Source organism: Cebidichthys violaceus, unplaced genomic scaffold (genome assembly GCF_023349555.1).
Source record: "Cebidichthys violaceus isolate CVI_PGR_0920_01 unplaced genomic scaffold, fCebVio1.0.p SCAF_13, whole genome shotgun sequence".
NCBI classification, from domain to species: Eukaryota; Metazoa; Chordata; class Actinopteri; order Perciformes; family Stichaeidae; genus Cebidichthys; species Cebidichthys violaceus.
In genome coordinates this window covers 10,485,159-10,499,372 of record NW_027176296.1, presented here as the reverse complement: position 1 = coordinate 10,499,372, position 14,214 = coordinate 10,485,159, and the positions used below count along the sequence as shown (strand labels likewise).

Sequence of the window (14,214 nt, the reverse complement as noted above, 5' to 3'; positions counted from 1 at the left end):
TCCGTTTGTGGTCTGGACCGACCACAAGAACCTCATTTACCTCCGAGATGCCAAGAGGTTAAACTCCAGGCAGGCACGCTGGGCGCTATTCTTCGGACGGTTTAAGTTTGCCATCACTTACCGACCAGGCACCCGCAACGTGAAACCCGATGCCCTCTCTCGTCAGTTCTCCGCTAGCTCTCCGGATACCCCCGACAATATCCTGCCACGTACCTGCGTTTTAGGTGTTACCTGGGCCGTGGAAGACCAGATCCAACGTGGTCTTAACAACGATCCTGATCCCGGTACCGGGCCTCTTAATCGTCGATACGTTCCGTCCCCTGCGAGGTCACCTGTTATCCACTGGGCTCACATGGCCAAATTCACCTGTCACCCTGGCGTCCAACGCACCCTGTCCTTCCTTAAAAGGTACTTCTGGTGGCCGTCCATGGATAGCGACGTTCGGGAATGTGTTTCCGCCTGTCCCATTTGTGCACGCAGCAAGAGTGGTAACCGTCCCCCCGCTGGCCTACTCCAACCATTAGCCATCTCCATGAGACCCTGGTCCCACATCGCCCTGGATTTCGTTACGGGACTTCCACCATCCCAAGGTCACACAACTGTTCTCTCCATTGTCGATCGTTTTTCCAAAGCAGCTCATTTCGTCCCTCTGATGAAGCTTCCCTCTGCGTTGGAGACTGTTGACCCCTTAATTAAACATGTCTTCAGACTCCATGGTATTCCCACCGAAGTGGTCTCAGATCGCGGACCTCAATTCATCTCCAGCGTCTGGAAGACGTTCTGCTCTTCCCTTGGGGCCAAGGTCTCTTTGAGCTCAGGGTACCATCCACAAACCAACGGGCAGACTGAGCGCCTCAATCAGGAGCTAGAAACAACCATCAGGTGCGTCACCACCAAGGACCCCTCCACTTGGAGCCAACAGTTACCCTGGGTGGAATACGCACACAATTCCTTAACCTCTGCAGCTACCGGTCTTTCTCCCTTCGAGTGTTCCCTTGGTTACCAACCCCCCTTGTTCCCTGAGTTGGAAAGATTTGGATGTGCCTTCGGTCCAACATCATCTACAACGAGCCCAGCAGACATGGGTTACTGTCCGGGAAGCCCTTCTACGTACCGCTGATCGGAATCACCGCCAGGCAGATCGTCATAGGTCACCAGCCCCTCAATACATTCCTGGCCAGAGGGTTTGGCTCAATACCAAGGACGTGCCATTAAAGGCTTCCACCAGAAAACTCTCACCTCGCTTCATCAGTCCGTTCGAGATCCAGTCTATCATCAGTCCTACGGCCGTTCGATTGAACTTACCTGCTTCCCTCCGGATCCATCCCACCTTCCATGTCTCCCAAATCAAACCCGTTTCCACCAGCCCTCTGTGCCCTCCGGCTCAACCCCCTCCGCCCCCCCGGCTGGTTGACAACTTCCCGGCTTACACAGTCCGCCGGATCCTCGATGTCCATCGTCGTGGGAGGGGCCAGCAATACCTAGTTGACTGGGAAGGATATGGCCCGGAGGACCGTTCCTGGGTCCCTCGGTCGCAGATCCTGGATCCCTCGGTCGCAGATCCTGGATCCCTCACTGATCACCGACTTTCTCCGTTCTCGGCAGGGTGAGTCTTCCGGCTTGCCTGGGGGCAGCCGTTGAGGGGGGGTAGTGTCATGATCTGACTTGGCTGGGAGGTGTGTCTTCTGAGTTTCAGGCTGGGTGAGCAGGTTTCCGTGGAGACCAGGGCGGAGTCTGGCTGCTGCCTGCTGTCACACCTGTTCTTCATTCACCATCAAGAACCCTACTTAAGGAGCAGCAGGAGCACCAGTCTTCGCCAGATTGTTTTACCATTCCCATGGTAATCAGGCCAGCTCCTGTCTCTCGAGTTTTCTTTGACTAAAGAAGTTGTTGTTGTGTCTTTAACCTGTCTCCTCGTTCCAGTCTCATTCCTCCCGAGTTTGACGGATTCCCTGGCTTCCTGTTGCATCTCTCCCACATCTCTGCATTACCTGGATCTGCCTCACCACCTGCCTGCTCACCCGCCGCCACACTGGAAAACACCCTCCAGCCAGTCAGTCTCTGCCTCACCCTCCAGTTGTGCTTTCACCAGCTCACAGTAAGACAGTCTCAGTTTCCTCTCTTTGGAACATTCCCCTACTTGGACGCCCACACTAACCAATCTCTCTACATCCAGTTGCACCTGTCGTTCGGACCCCTGCGTTCTCCTGGTTTCCCCAACGTTTCTCCGGCTCATGATCCAGCGTTCCTATCTCGTTCCACTTCTCTAAAAGAGAAAAATAAATCTTTTTCATACAATTGAATCCAGCATTTGAGTCCACCTCTGTTCGGCTTACACCCCGTGACATCCTGGTCTATTTTCTCTGTGTACCGCGAATGAATGTGGCAAGAAAACACACTGATAGTCTATTATATATTTTAAAAAAACAGAAGTGCTTGTTGGCTGGTGTGGAGAAATGCACTTCTGGTGTGAACAGCAAGAAAAAATACAGCGCTTCAGCATCCAGTATGAACCTGGTGTAAGGTGGATTAGACCACAGCAGCCACTCCCCAGCAAAGCAATCCAACCCTAACCCCAATAGCACTTGCAGTCCGATTTCCTCTGTGCTATGATGATCGCTGCATTCTGGCCGGACATTTTGATTTAAATTTGATTGAAATCAAATGTCCGGGTCATGACAACCAAAGTAATTTTTTTGAGACTTTTTAATGCAACAACTGATTTATAATGATTGATAAAAATCTACCACAAAATTATATTTTTGTTTAGTGTGTATTTTAATTCAGTTCAGTCAATATGAATTATTTGTGCCCCGAAAGTGCAGGCCATTATTTCTAAGAATGGCAAAGTATTTTTCCAAATCACTGGAACCGTAGTGGAGCTTTATAGTTTGGCGCTTAGGGCTTCCCAGTGCGTTAGAAAGTGACGGCAAGGGGTCGTGACCAAACGTCCGTACTTCCTGCTGTGCATACAGACCTATTTGGCTGATCACTTAGCTTTGTTCTAAGTTATTGTTGACGTAGTGTCTTACATTGATGACTTGCAAATTCTGTTTTGGATTTGGAGGGCGCTCCATTTACTAATTGGGCCTAAAGTAGTATTAAGTCACACAACCTGAGCATGACCAGACTAAATTCCCACTTAATTCATTCAAACTGACTGAACATTGTGTTCATGCTAGGAGTAAGGGTGGGAATCTCTAGGCACCTCACAATTTGATTCCAATTCAGAGGGCTACTATATGATTATCGATTAATTTTGATGCATCCACATTTGTTGCTATCTGTTATTTTTTTTTTTAAACTGCATATTTTACTTTCATTATCTTCTATTAATGAAATATTTCTAACAAATAGAAGAGATGTGTCAACTGGAGTGTTACATTTCCAAGCACTGCAAAGAGAACCAAGAAAAATAAAATAAAAAAATGGGTCTGTGACCCTCATAGTAAAAACACAGAATTCAGCATCTTTTGAGTCATGTTACATAACAAGCTGCTCTTATTCACAAATACATAATATAGACAAACATCCCTGTTATAGGCACTGAGCATTCAGCTCACATACAGAAATAATGCTTTTTGGAACATATGGTGAAACTGTACATACAGTGCACAGTTACAGTGACACAAGATTCTGTGGCAACGGATTTTACTTCTATCCTACCCGCTTTCCTCAGTGATTCCATGAGAGTGTGAGTATCAGTGTGTCCGCAAAATCATTGTATCTCGGTTCCAGATCAAGTGTGTAACAAAGCGCGAAAGCTCTGATTCTCAATGACTAAGTCAGGGAGCAAATCCATGGCAAAAATGAGTGAATCTACCTTGGGATTCACTTCACCCTTTTCGAGTTGAGTGGAAAATGAGGCAAAATGCTTCCATACGTTGGCTTTTAAGTTAGGTGGTGCCAGTCGGATCATATCTATATTCAGCTGCTCAAGCTCAGCTGCCCTCACCAAAACTCTGCTAGTATTCAGCCTAGCTTACGACATAAACAAGAAGCACGTGTATTACATCTGTTGTGCTCAGGGGCAGCGGTAAGGAATGAACAGCCCAGTATCACAGAATAGTTACAGGCGATCATAACGTTGAGAATTGAGTTTCAAATTTCCGATTATTGAGTTTTCTGAATCATAATCGTTCATGAGAGAATCACGATGCAACTAAGAATCAATTTTTTTTCCCACCCCTAGCTAGGAGTGGATGATTTCTTTAACACACCGAGAGATCTTTTTGTGATAAAGGTTTAAGATATAGGAAAATACTCAGCTTGCTCAGAAAATTGATTTGAAATTTTCTACCAAAAACTTTCAAGTAAGCAAAACATGTTTGCCCAAATACACAAGAAAATGATGGTACATGATTGGAATTTACAAACATGCTAGGGCCCCCTCCAAGAATTAACTTTAAATCTCAAATTTGATTTTAGTTTGGTTGGTGAACTACAAGTGCCTAACTGTTTTGTGGCTCAGTAAGCTGCCAGCTTTATGTCCTACGTTTATCCCTTCACTTTCTTTGAGACTGTTGGAGTGCAACCTAGTCGCAACATTTCACGTTTCTGCAAACCACAAGAATGTCAATGTTTTGTCACAAAATATAGTTTCATTAATACTTCATATCAGCCTTGTGCTACAAGATTAACGTTATGAAATAATTGATTAGTTTAGGCAACGGAACTACTTGGTTAATGTTAGCAGACTGTAGATTGTACAGCGATTCTGGCCCAGTGCTGGCCCGAATATAATTACGGAGGAATAAAACAACGTGGGGCATCAGTTCTGTTCAGTGGAACTTTTTTTCCAAAGTAAAACTTTATTGACACATGTCAACTTTAGCACCTCTTATTGGCTGTTCTCTTTGTCCATCACATAGTATCTGAATTAACTCTATAATGCATATGACAATACAAATAGATAACATATACAATTGAGAACACATTTCCTTGTGTATGTTAATAGTTAAGATTAGAAAAAAGTTCATGGTTTGTGTTAAGATAAATACAACGTAACGTAACCATGTACACCATAAATAACCATTCATGAACCTACCATGAATAAATAACTGCCCTTAGCAGACTTTCTTACATAATGTGAGAAGAAGTGTAACAACGCTACATAATAAGCGTTAAGTCAACTTGTACTTTTTTCACACAGGACACGAACAACCTACGTTTGTTTGACTCAACCATCACCATTTCCACCTGCTCTGAGAGGACATTGTTGCATGTTAGACTTAACTCACGACAGGCCATTTTATGTTGTGATTATATAACCGGCAGCTGTTACGGAACGTAGCCTACACTTGCAGCTAGCATATTTATTTATTATCACAGGTTAACCCTAAATTAATTTCATTATCTCTGTATTTATTTACAATAATTAGTATGCTTCCATTTATTGTGCAATCACTACAAAACTGTCCAGCGTCAGCAGGATGAACTGCTAGGCTGGCCTTTTGTTGTCGCTTGACCTAGTGAGGATGTTACTCCACATTCTCCGGTCCCTGAGTTTTGGTTGCAATAGCTGCGTCAAGACCCGCATCATTAGAGTGGTAACTGAATTTCTGCTGTGTTACTGCGTCCTTCAATATTTTGGGCAACACTGTACAAACTCCTCTTAATGTAGCGCTGCATATCGTTTGGCAGGTGGGTCGTAAATGTTTCCATTTTGTAGTAACTGTAGCTCAGAGGTAGAGCTGGTAGTCTTCCATCGAAGATTGCTAGTCCATGTCAATGTGTCCTTGGTCACCCCAATACCTGCCAGCAGGAGGTTTTCTTTAAACCATCACCAATCCTACATTGTTAATCCTAGGCAGAATCTTTCAAAACTGACCGTCCAAAAACTTGTAATGTGTGAAGAACGCTTTCGAGAGAAAAAGCATTCAAAATTAAGCTTAAAATTGTGATATTTCATTAAAAACACTTTATTCTAGATCATTAATTTCATCTTTCACCAGATCCTGTAAAAAACAGGAAATTCTGAACTCTTCAGCGCAATTGGGAAGCCTTTATTGACTCGACTAAGACCAACCGTCATGTGACAGAAATACTTGAAGCTTTGACTGAACTACAGGCGGCTGAAACATTGTAAACATGTAAATATGTATCTTGTAGAGCCTCATTTATTTTCCAACATTGACAACACTTGTGGGTACTTGGACTAATGTTGTATATTAGTCCAATTATATGGACTAATATACAACATTAGTTTCCAATTTTTGTAAAAAAAAAAAAATGATCAAAGGAATTTAAATTTTTTTTTTAATTATTATTATTATTATTTATGGCATTGTAACTGTGTTATACTGCACAAAATACATTTTTGAACTTGAAAAATTCCAAAATTATTATGGAAATGTACTTACAGGGTTTTAAGATTAGACAGGATTTTAAGGCCAGGAATATGTTATCTTAACATTTGGTAATATTTAGACCATAGAATTGGAAAATATGGCAAATGTAATGCCAAAAAGGCGTGGAAAGGACCAGAGTAATACTTCATTGAATTCGTTGGCCTTGTGTTAAGAAATTAGGTCACTGTGGGGAACAGACTTTATTTTTATTGAAGCTGTTTTATAACACACAACATCATGACTCTACACTTCATCTCCAAGTGTCATTTTCCTTATGCTTACATTTAGTTTGACTATTTTCATCAGCTGTGTGCCATCAAAAAGAGGCTGCTTGTGACAGATTTTGGGCTCTTTATTGTGGTTATTAAATTGGTATTCAATTTTATTCCAGGTGGCATTATAAACGTCTTGAAGTTATAAATCTGACTTGGTGAAACGTGCAGATACTCTCAATGCTTCATACCAAGCAGCTATTGTTGAAGGAAGCCGGTAGAAAAAACCTTTACCTCAGCTGGTTAAAAATACAGAGAGGCACCAGATGGACAGAAAGATGAGGAAGAACAGGACAGTGAAATAAATATCTTTTGATGTGTGTGTGTGGTAACAGATAGTGAGGCATGATAAATAATTGCCGGTGCGTGTTTGGATTCTGAGTGGGTTGCTTAAGGACAATGGTTGCAGGGTAAAAGCCGGCATTTAGATACTAAGATTTAAACACCGTATAATTCTAACCAATAATTAATCATTCATTTCTGAAAAGACCATTGAAGTCAAGTCTGAGAGGCACAGTATCCGGATTGATTCAAAAGTAAATTCAGCAACTAAGGCACAGTGCTTTGATTTGCGCCTCATACCGGCTTCTTTTCCATGTGCCGTGTGGAATGTTGGAAAAACAGTCCTCTGTGAGAAAACCCATTGCACTACAAAAGCTAGTGGAGCAGAGGCTAACTAGGAGAGGGACTTTGACTTTTGACCAACAAAATACAGAAAATGCATTTCACTGCCCAAAGGCTGTCATTACAAATGCTAATTGTCAAGAAATCAGGTGAACTCCCTCCTGTATTTGTAGAAGTGTATGTGTAAGTAGAATGTTGGTGGATGTCATCATGAGTGTGCCAGTGTGTGGATAAGGCTAAGTAAGGGAAGACACATGTCTTCTGCAAGTGTAGGCTACAGTGAAGCATGTTCTATTTGGGGTTTATTCAAAGATTAGTGTAAAAATATATTTGATGTATGTGAAATGGTTGTGTGTGGGGGAGTATAAGTAGAAAAGCTTGTGTGTGTATGTGTGTGTGGGTCTGGTCTCTGGGTGTCTAAGCAGCCCCTTGCGGCAGAAGACCAGTGATATTTAATGGATTCTTCACAGCCACAGTGAAGCACTGCAGTATTCATGACTGGCAGTCATGAAGGGGACTCAGATCAAACAACCAGAGCTAATTGAAACCCCCCAAAACCTTTTGTTCAACTTTTTAAATCACTGTTTCCCTTTTTTTTCTCTTTTCATATAAAACTGCCTTTGGTCTAGTCTGATCTGACATAAATCTCCATTCATTTACTGAAGTGATAGTGCTCAGTAACAGGGCTGCCTTTGGTACTGCAGTACCAAAGGAAGGTAGAACAGGTTATTGTCAGTGCTGGTCATAATGCACTGGAAAAAATCAAAGTAAAGGTGTGTTCCCATATGCATGAAGTATTTATTACACTTGGATGTCACTTAAAACCTATTGTATGATCAACAGTTTGGATTATGTAAATCTCAGGGGCAAAGCCAAACAATGCATTTTGCAGTATAATTAGATTGAAGGTAGAAATAGGGGAGAAGGTGACCACTATGAAACCCAGCAGTGTGACTTCAGAATTTCAAAAAAGATCAGCTAAAGATGGGTGACAAATGTGTCAGGGTGAATAGTTCGGCCACTATCAGCATCCAGGAAAAAAAGCTTCAATACTTCTTTGAATATATTCTTCAAGTCTCTGAACTCTACAGGAAGTATGAACAGCATTCTTTCAAAGAAACACTCATTTGCCATTTTGATGATGATAGCAAAAAGTGCTGTATAAAGGTGCAGATACATCAGAAAGTGGCACAACGGAATTCATCCGTGCATATTTGTGAATTATGTGAGTGAAGAAGCTTTGTGACACCATCCTCAGGGCTAGTTTACAAACTACTGTATTACCAATCAAGTATGTATCTCCCAAAGTTACAGTTTTTAGCATGGAATTCCCTTTTGTGTCTCAACGGGATGTCTCCTTGCTGAGCAATGGCTACCTGCAGATAAAAGTTTGTTTGTGGGAGACAGCATCTACCCAAGCCTACACAAGGCTCCTCATTAGCTTAGAATTTTTGTATGGAATGAGGACTGACTATTTTTACCCTCATCTGTCACAGCAAATTTGAGGGGATTACTTCACAGCCAGTAAGGCAAGGAATAATTATTACAAATGGCATTGACTATTTAATTCAAGCAAAGAAAAGAAAACTTTGTTTTTATATTGATATTGGCAACCAGTGTGGTCAAAACTGCTTCTGTTTCCATGAGCACCACCGCACCTTGATCTTGATCTATATCACGTTCATTTATTTTGGAAACGAGTGAAAGAAATGGATGATAGAAAGATGGATTAGTATTGAATTGAGACTGTTTCATAACCAGTTACCAGTTACAAAAGAGTTACTACAAAACTCATTCTTGTGACCTTTAGGTAGGCTTTAGAAAAACAAGAGCAGTTCCTTGTGAAGTGTTAGCTAGTAGGCCTAATTACAAGGAAGGAACTGTACGAGTCATTGTCAAAGGAGTCAACATGGTTGCTTTGCATGGGAGGCATTTAGAAGCTGCATTCATGCATATAATATTTTTATACACAGATTGTTTTATGTACACATTTTTTTATGCATTTACTTTACTAAATTTAGATCAGGAGCACAATGACTACAAACATTTTCTCTTTAGAACATGCTTAACCCCAATATGCATTTAGAACATGGTGACTTAGGAACTGTGCCTTGTTTGTGAGTGCATTGTGTATTTTGTAAACATAAATATTTGCAATTAGAACTGGATGGTAGTTTGCTTACGTCAAGTCATTTCTAAAGCATTCCCTACTGTTATGTGCATTAGCAAGAAATTTGTCCAGATTTATGATCGGTAGAAGAGGCGAGTTTCTTTCATAATTTCTCAAAACCATGGTCTGAGCATAACTTCAACAATTTTAATTTTGAAAGCTACAGTACTTGCATGGAACACTCTGTGTGAAATCAGCGAACTAGTATTAAGGCAAGGCAAGTTTATTCATATCGCACATTTCATACAGAGAAGTAACTAACGGTGCTTCACATATGTGAAAGTATCTGCTGCATGGTAAAAAATGCAATGTTTTTTTTCCCCGTCATAGACATGATGCCCCAAAATCTGTACTGTAAAAAGAGAGCTACACCGTTGTGGGCCATCAGGGCCAGCAAAGCCTTCTCTGCTGGCCTAGACAGAATCAAAGTTATTATAGCTATTTTAATTATTTTTCATAAATACACTACATGTATTTTAAATATTTTTTACCATTAGCTTATTATCTCATTGCACAGCTACTGTCTTCCTCTGTTGCTCTGCTGCGCTATTCTTTGACATGTCATAGCCTTCCAACTGGCCTAGACATACGTGATTGGTCAGTGGGCTAGCATGACATGTTGGGCGGTGACAATCCCAATGTCTACTGCCTCTGTCGAGCGGACATATTCAGCCCTCAAACCCCTTAAAACGTATTCAAGAAGTACAACTGGGGAGGCTCGACTGTCATCACTGGCGTCCATGAATCGAGAAGGACTTCTTACTGGAACTGAACCGCACCGATGTTCTGTACAACCGTGTCATTAAACTCTTTCTTAACAAAGAAAAGAGCTTTATCTTTAAATAGCAGCTTTGGTAAGTGAATTGCTTTTGTTTTTACATCTGCAGTACTGTGTTAATTTGTCTATGGTGTTGTTTTTATGATATGGTTAATATTGTTCCCTCTGATGTGAATAATATTTGAATGGCTCGTGCTCTGTGAATGCATGTTTTAGCGCTGCAGTTTTGCTGGATTGATTTTGACTATATGCATTGTCGTTAATGACGCAGCATCCCATCATGCGCATATTCATGTATCTGCACTCTGCAGTTAGTGTATTTGTAGGTGTTGAGCTTCATTTTTACACGAAACAAATAATAATAATAACCATAATGAGGTTATTAGGAGGTGGTTCAACTTTAGTAGGACAGCACTGAAGGCCCAGGTATAAAATACACGGCCCGCCACTGGAGCTACAGGAGAGGATTTTGCTGAAAAGGAAGAACATGAAGTCACCTTATGCATAGTTAGGACCAGGCAAACATATGATTTTCTAAATTACTGTTTATTAGTGTCTTCAATACTTAAATCATACAACAATAATTTGAGCCAGGATTCTTTAAGAACCTATGCCAATATAGCAGAATGAGAATCAGTTAAACCTAGATGATACCCAATGACAGCATTTATAAACATCTTGAGCTTTTGGTGAACTAAAAAGTAAAACATATTCCAATGAATAAAAGCATCACCATAAAGCTCTCTTGTAGTTTCTCTCTCTTCTCTCTGCCACTCTTATCACAGGAGGCTGAGTCCCAACTGTACACCCAAATACAAATACACTCACACACATTCCTGTGTGTCAAAAGATGTGATGGATTACAACAATCAAACAATATTTCATGAGTCCCAGTAGGCTGTGAGGAGCCAGAGTCATTTAAATTTGTAGGAGAGAACAGATTTCTTTGTCTATTTTTGTCCCCACTGTCTTCCCCTCTCCTCTCAGATGAGTCACGCTCTGTTCCCGACCTACTGTGACACACTCTGATCCAAAGAAATACAAATACACACGAGATCCGTTGACCAGTATGCTACAGGCTATTAGTTCATAGTTTCTTTTTGATTAAAATAAAAACTATACATGATCCTAAACATGTTCACACTTCCTACTGCTTTGACTTTAAACAATTGTTCATATTCTTAAAGTTAAAAAAAATATTACTATTATTATAGACCCTAATCTGAATAAATGCACTCTTTGTGCACACACATTTTTCACACCTTTCACAGTTTTCTCTTATTTTTCTCAGAATTGTGTTACATATGTTTCCCTGCAATATTTGTCATACAAAACTATCAACTTTTTCACAAGACAATTCTGCATAACTCAGTATTACTTATTACATTATTATATTTGTTTCCAATGACAAAATCTGCCTAAAATGATGTGGTTAATGTTAAAATGGTTGTAAAAATCCTGGCTACAGTTAAAAAAAATCCAGTACCTGGACCTTGCACCATGTGTGTACAATTACAGTATCTTTCTTTCTAACCAAGACACATTACACATGGGAAGTACACTGCAACTTCCTAGCACCTTCTTGACCTGCAGTGTTGCAAACAGTGTCCATGTACTGTGAGAGCATTAAATTCTGACTAACTGAATGTAAACTATTAAGAGCTGACATGAACATGAACCTGTGTCCTGATACATACAGTAACACAACAGATTTCCGCCTTTTCAACACAGGCCTATTGAATCCAGGCCAAACTCATGTAACAGAGTCAAAAATACATGCCAATTAACTGCAAATGCAAGATATTTCATTTGCAGTGCCAAATGCACTGTAACAACCAGCTTGGTGGTGACAGGCTAATGAGGATAGCATTGTGTGAGTAGCTGGTTTCCTGTGTGTTTGTGTGTGTATGTTTGCCAAGCTTATCCCTCCCTACATTGAGGCATTGGTGCTCTGTCCAGGATATGTCCCATAGTCTATCACAGGGCTAAAGTACTTCCCATGTGCCCTTGGCTATTCCATTCCATCAAGTTCTGTTATTTTTGTCACTGAGTTTCCCCTGCGTTTTATAAAGTGTTTGCACCACTGTGTGGAACAGTATAAAAGGATATAACTGTCAAAGATCCAATTTACACCTGGTATGGTAACATGCCATCTGTATTTGGATATGTTATCTGGATACCATGATTCTTTGCACTTTCACCTGTTATTAATAACATTTCTTGCCCACATCAGTCGTGTTTCCATTCTATTGTAAAGCAAATTTTAAGCGAACTTTTGAAATGTTTCATCGAAGAAGGGCCAATTACGTGCATTTCAATCAACAGGTCTGGAGCAAAATAAAGTTGGCTGTGTACTTTTGTTAGAAGTTGGCTACGATTTACGCATTGGCTGTAATCCGTCAGTAAAAGATGAAGATGTCGCGAACCAGAAACAAAAAAAGTTGCTTTGGCCCATTTACGATAGAAAAATGGTTTGTTGTTGTTTGTTTCAATTGGGCAAGTTTTGTTTTTTCATGCTGATATTGGCCATGTTTCATGCTGCCCAGAGACGAGGACAATATAAATATATATCCGGGTAGACACTGACAGTGGAAACAACTGATCACATATGAGTTAAATGATCAATACGTCCAAACCTATTCGGCAAGGTTGTTTCCATATCCCATTTAGCGCATCAACTCTTTTTCAACAAAAGAGTTCAAGTGAGCACAAAAACGTTTGGTGCAATTGAGGAAGTTTTATCGAATTTTGCAGTTACCATACAGCTTTTCCAAAGCAGTACTTCAAAATGCAAATTAAAATACATTTACAGGAACATTGGCTGCAGTTGAATAGTCCTTTTTGCTAAGCAAGGTTCCTAACTGAGTGAAATAACCCGGAAGCATCAAAGTGGCCACCATGATAAGAGCTGTTCGAATTCTCTAAATGCTAAGGAAAGGTGCTTCAATGCTTCCTTTATTAGCTCCTTTAGCATAGGAAACGCTGGACCTTTCTTTACGAAAGGAAAGTAGATAATTCCGCCCCACAATTCCTTGCGGGGCAACATTTAAAATGACACACCATTTAGCCGTTCATGAAAACAAACGATATGCTTATCTCACACAAGTTTAACAATTATACTCATACAGTCATAAAGTAATAGGGTTCATGTTGATGAATATGAATAGACTGTGAAAATCCTTTCATTTCATTTTATATGTATTTATTTACTTCGAACATGTAACAAATTAAGTGAATTTTAAAAAAGAATACGAAATAAAATGAACATTAAATATAGCAAACTGTCAATGAACAAATTCTCATTCTCAATAACAAGAACCATTCGTAAAAAACAAAACAACCTAGGCCTATGATAGATTATTCAACTGTTAAAAAGCTAAATATAACGCAAGCGTTGACTCCAAAGGAAATATTTATATTTAACAGTTTTATTGATACTGCACATGAGTGAATTGTCAGTTTCTACTGAAGCAGTGTTAAGTGTGACAGCAGGAAGGAAGGAACTGCGGTTTCTCTCCTTCACACCACGAGTGAAGCAGCCTCTCACAAAAGAAGCTCTTTATAAAGCCTGCAAGCCATTGAGTTATAGATTTAATAGTGTCATGTTTTAGTTGTGCTTTTTGTAGTCCTTCATTGCAGTTTCGCCATGGCAGACCTCCGTCAGTGACATTCGCTGTCGCATCATAATTACGTAGATTAGTGAAAGTGGAGTCGGATTCTCTAAACACAACGGTTGTTATTTCCTAACTCCTCATGAATTTTCTTTTACATCTTTCCTTGACCCTATGACGTTTTCCATAGAGGTCAAGGAAAAGTGGCTAGGAATAGACGTTAGGAGGTCATCTTTGGACTTTTCGACCGCAGCCATTGTTTAGATCCAGGGGTAACCAGCCAAGAGAGGACACACATGTGGCGTCCCATCTGCCAAGAAGCTTAATTTAGTAATTAGTATTCTCTTTTTTAGTTGGTACAATTTCAGCCATGCAATACACACTTATTCAACATAACCTTCCTCCTGAT

The 14,214-nt window shown here is 40.4% G+C and overlaps 1 protein-coding gene across 1 annotated transcript in view; it reads left to right on the top strand.

The window, feature by feature from the left end:
• LOC137870602 (inactive N-acetylated-alpha-linked acidic dipeptidase-like protein 2) overlaps nucleotides 1-14,214 on the top strand; it is a 344,795-nt gene that overhangs the window by 311,033 nt on the left and 19,548 nt on the right. The gene's annotated exons all lie outside the window — the stretch shown is intronic.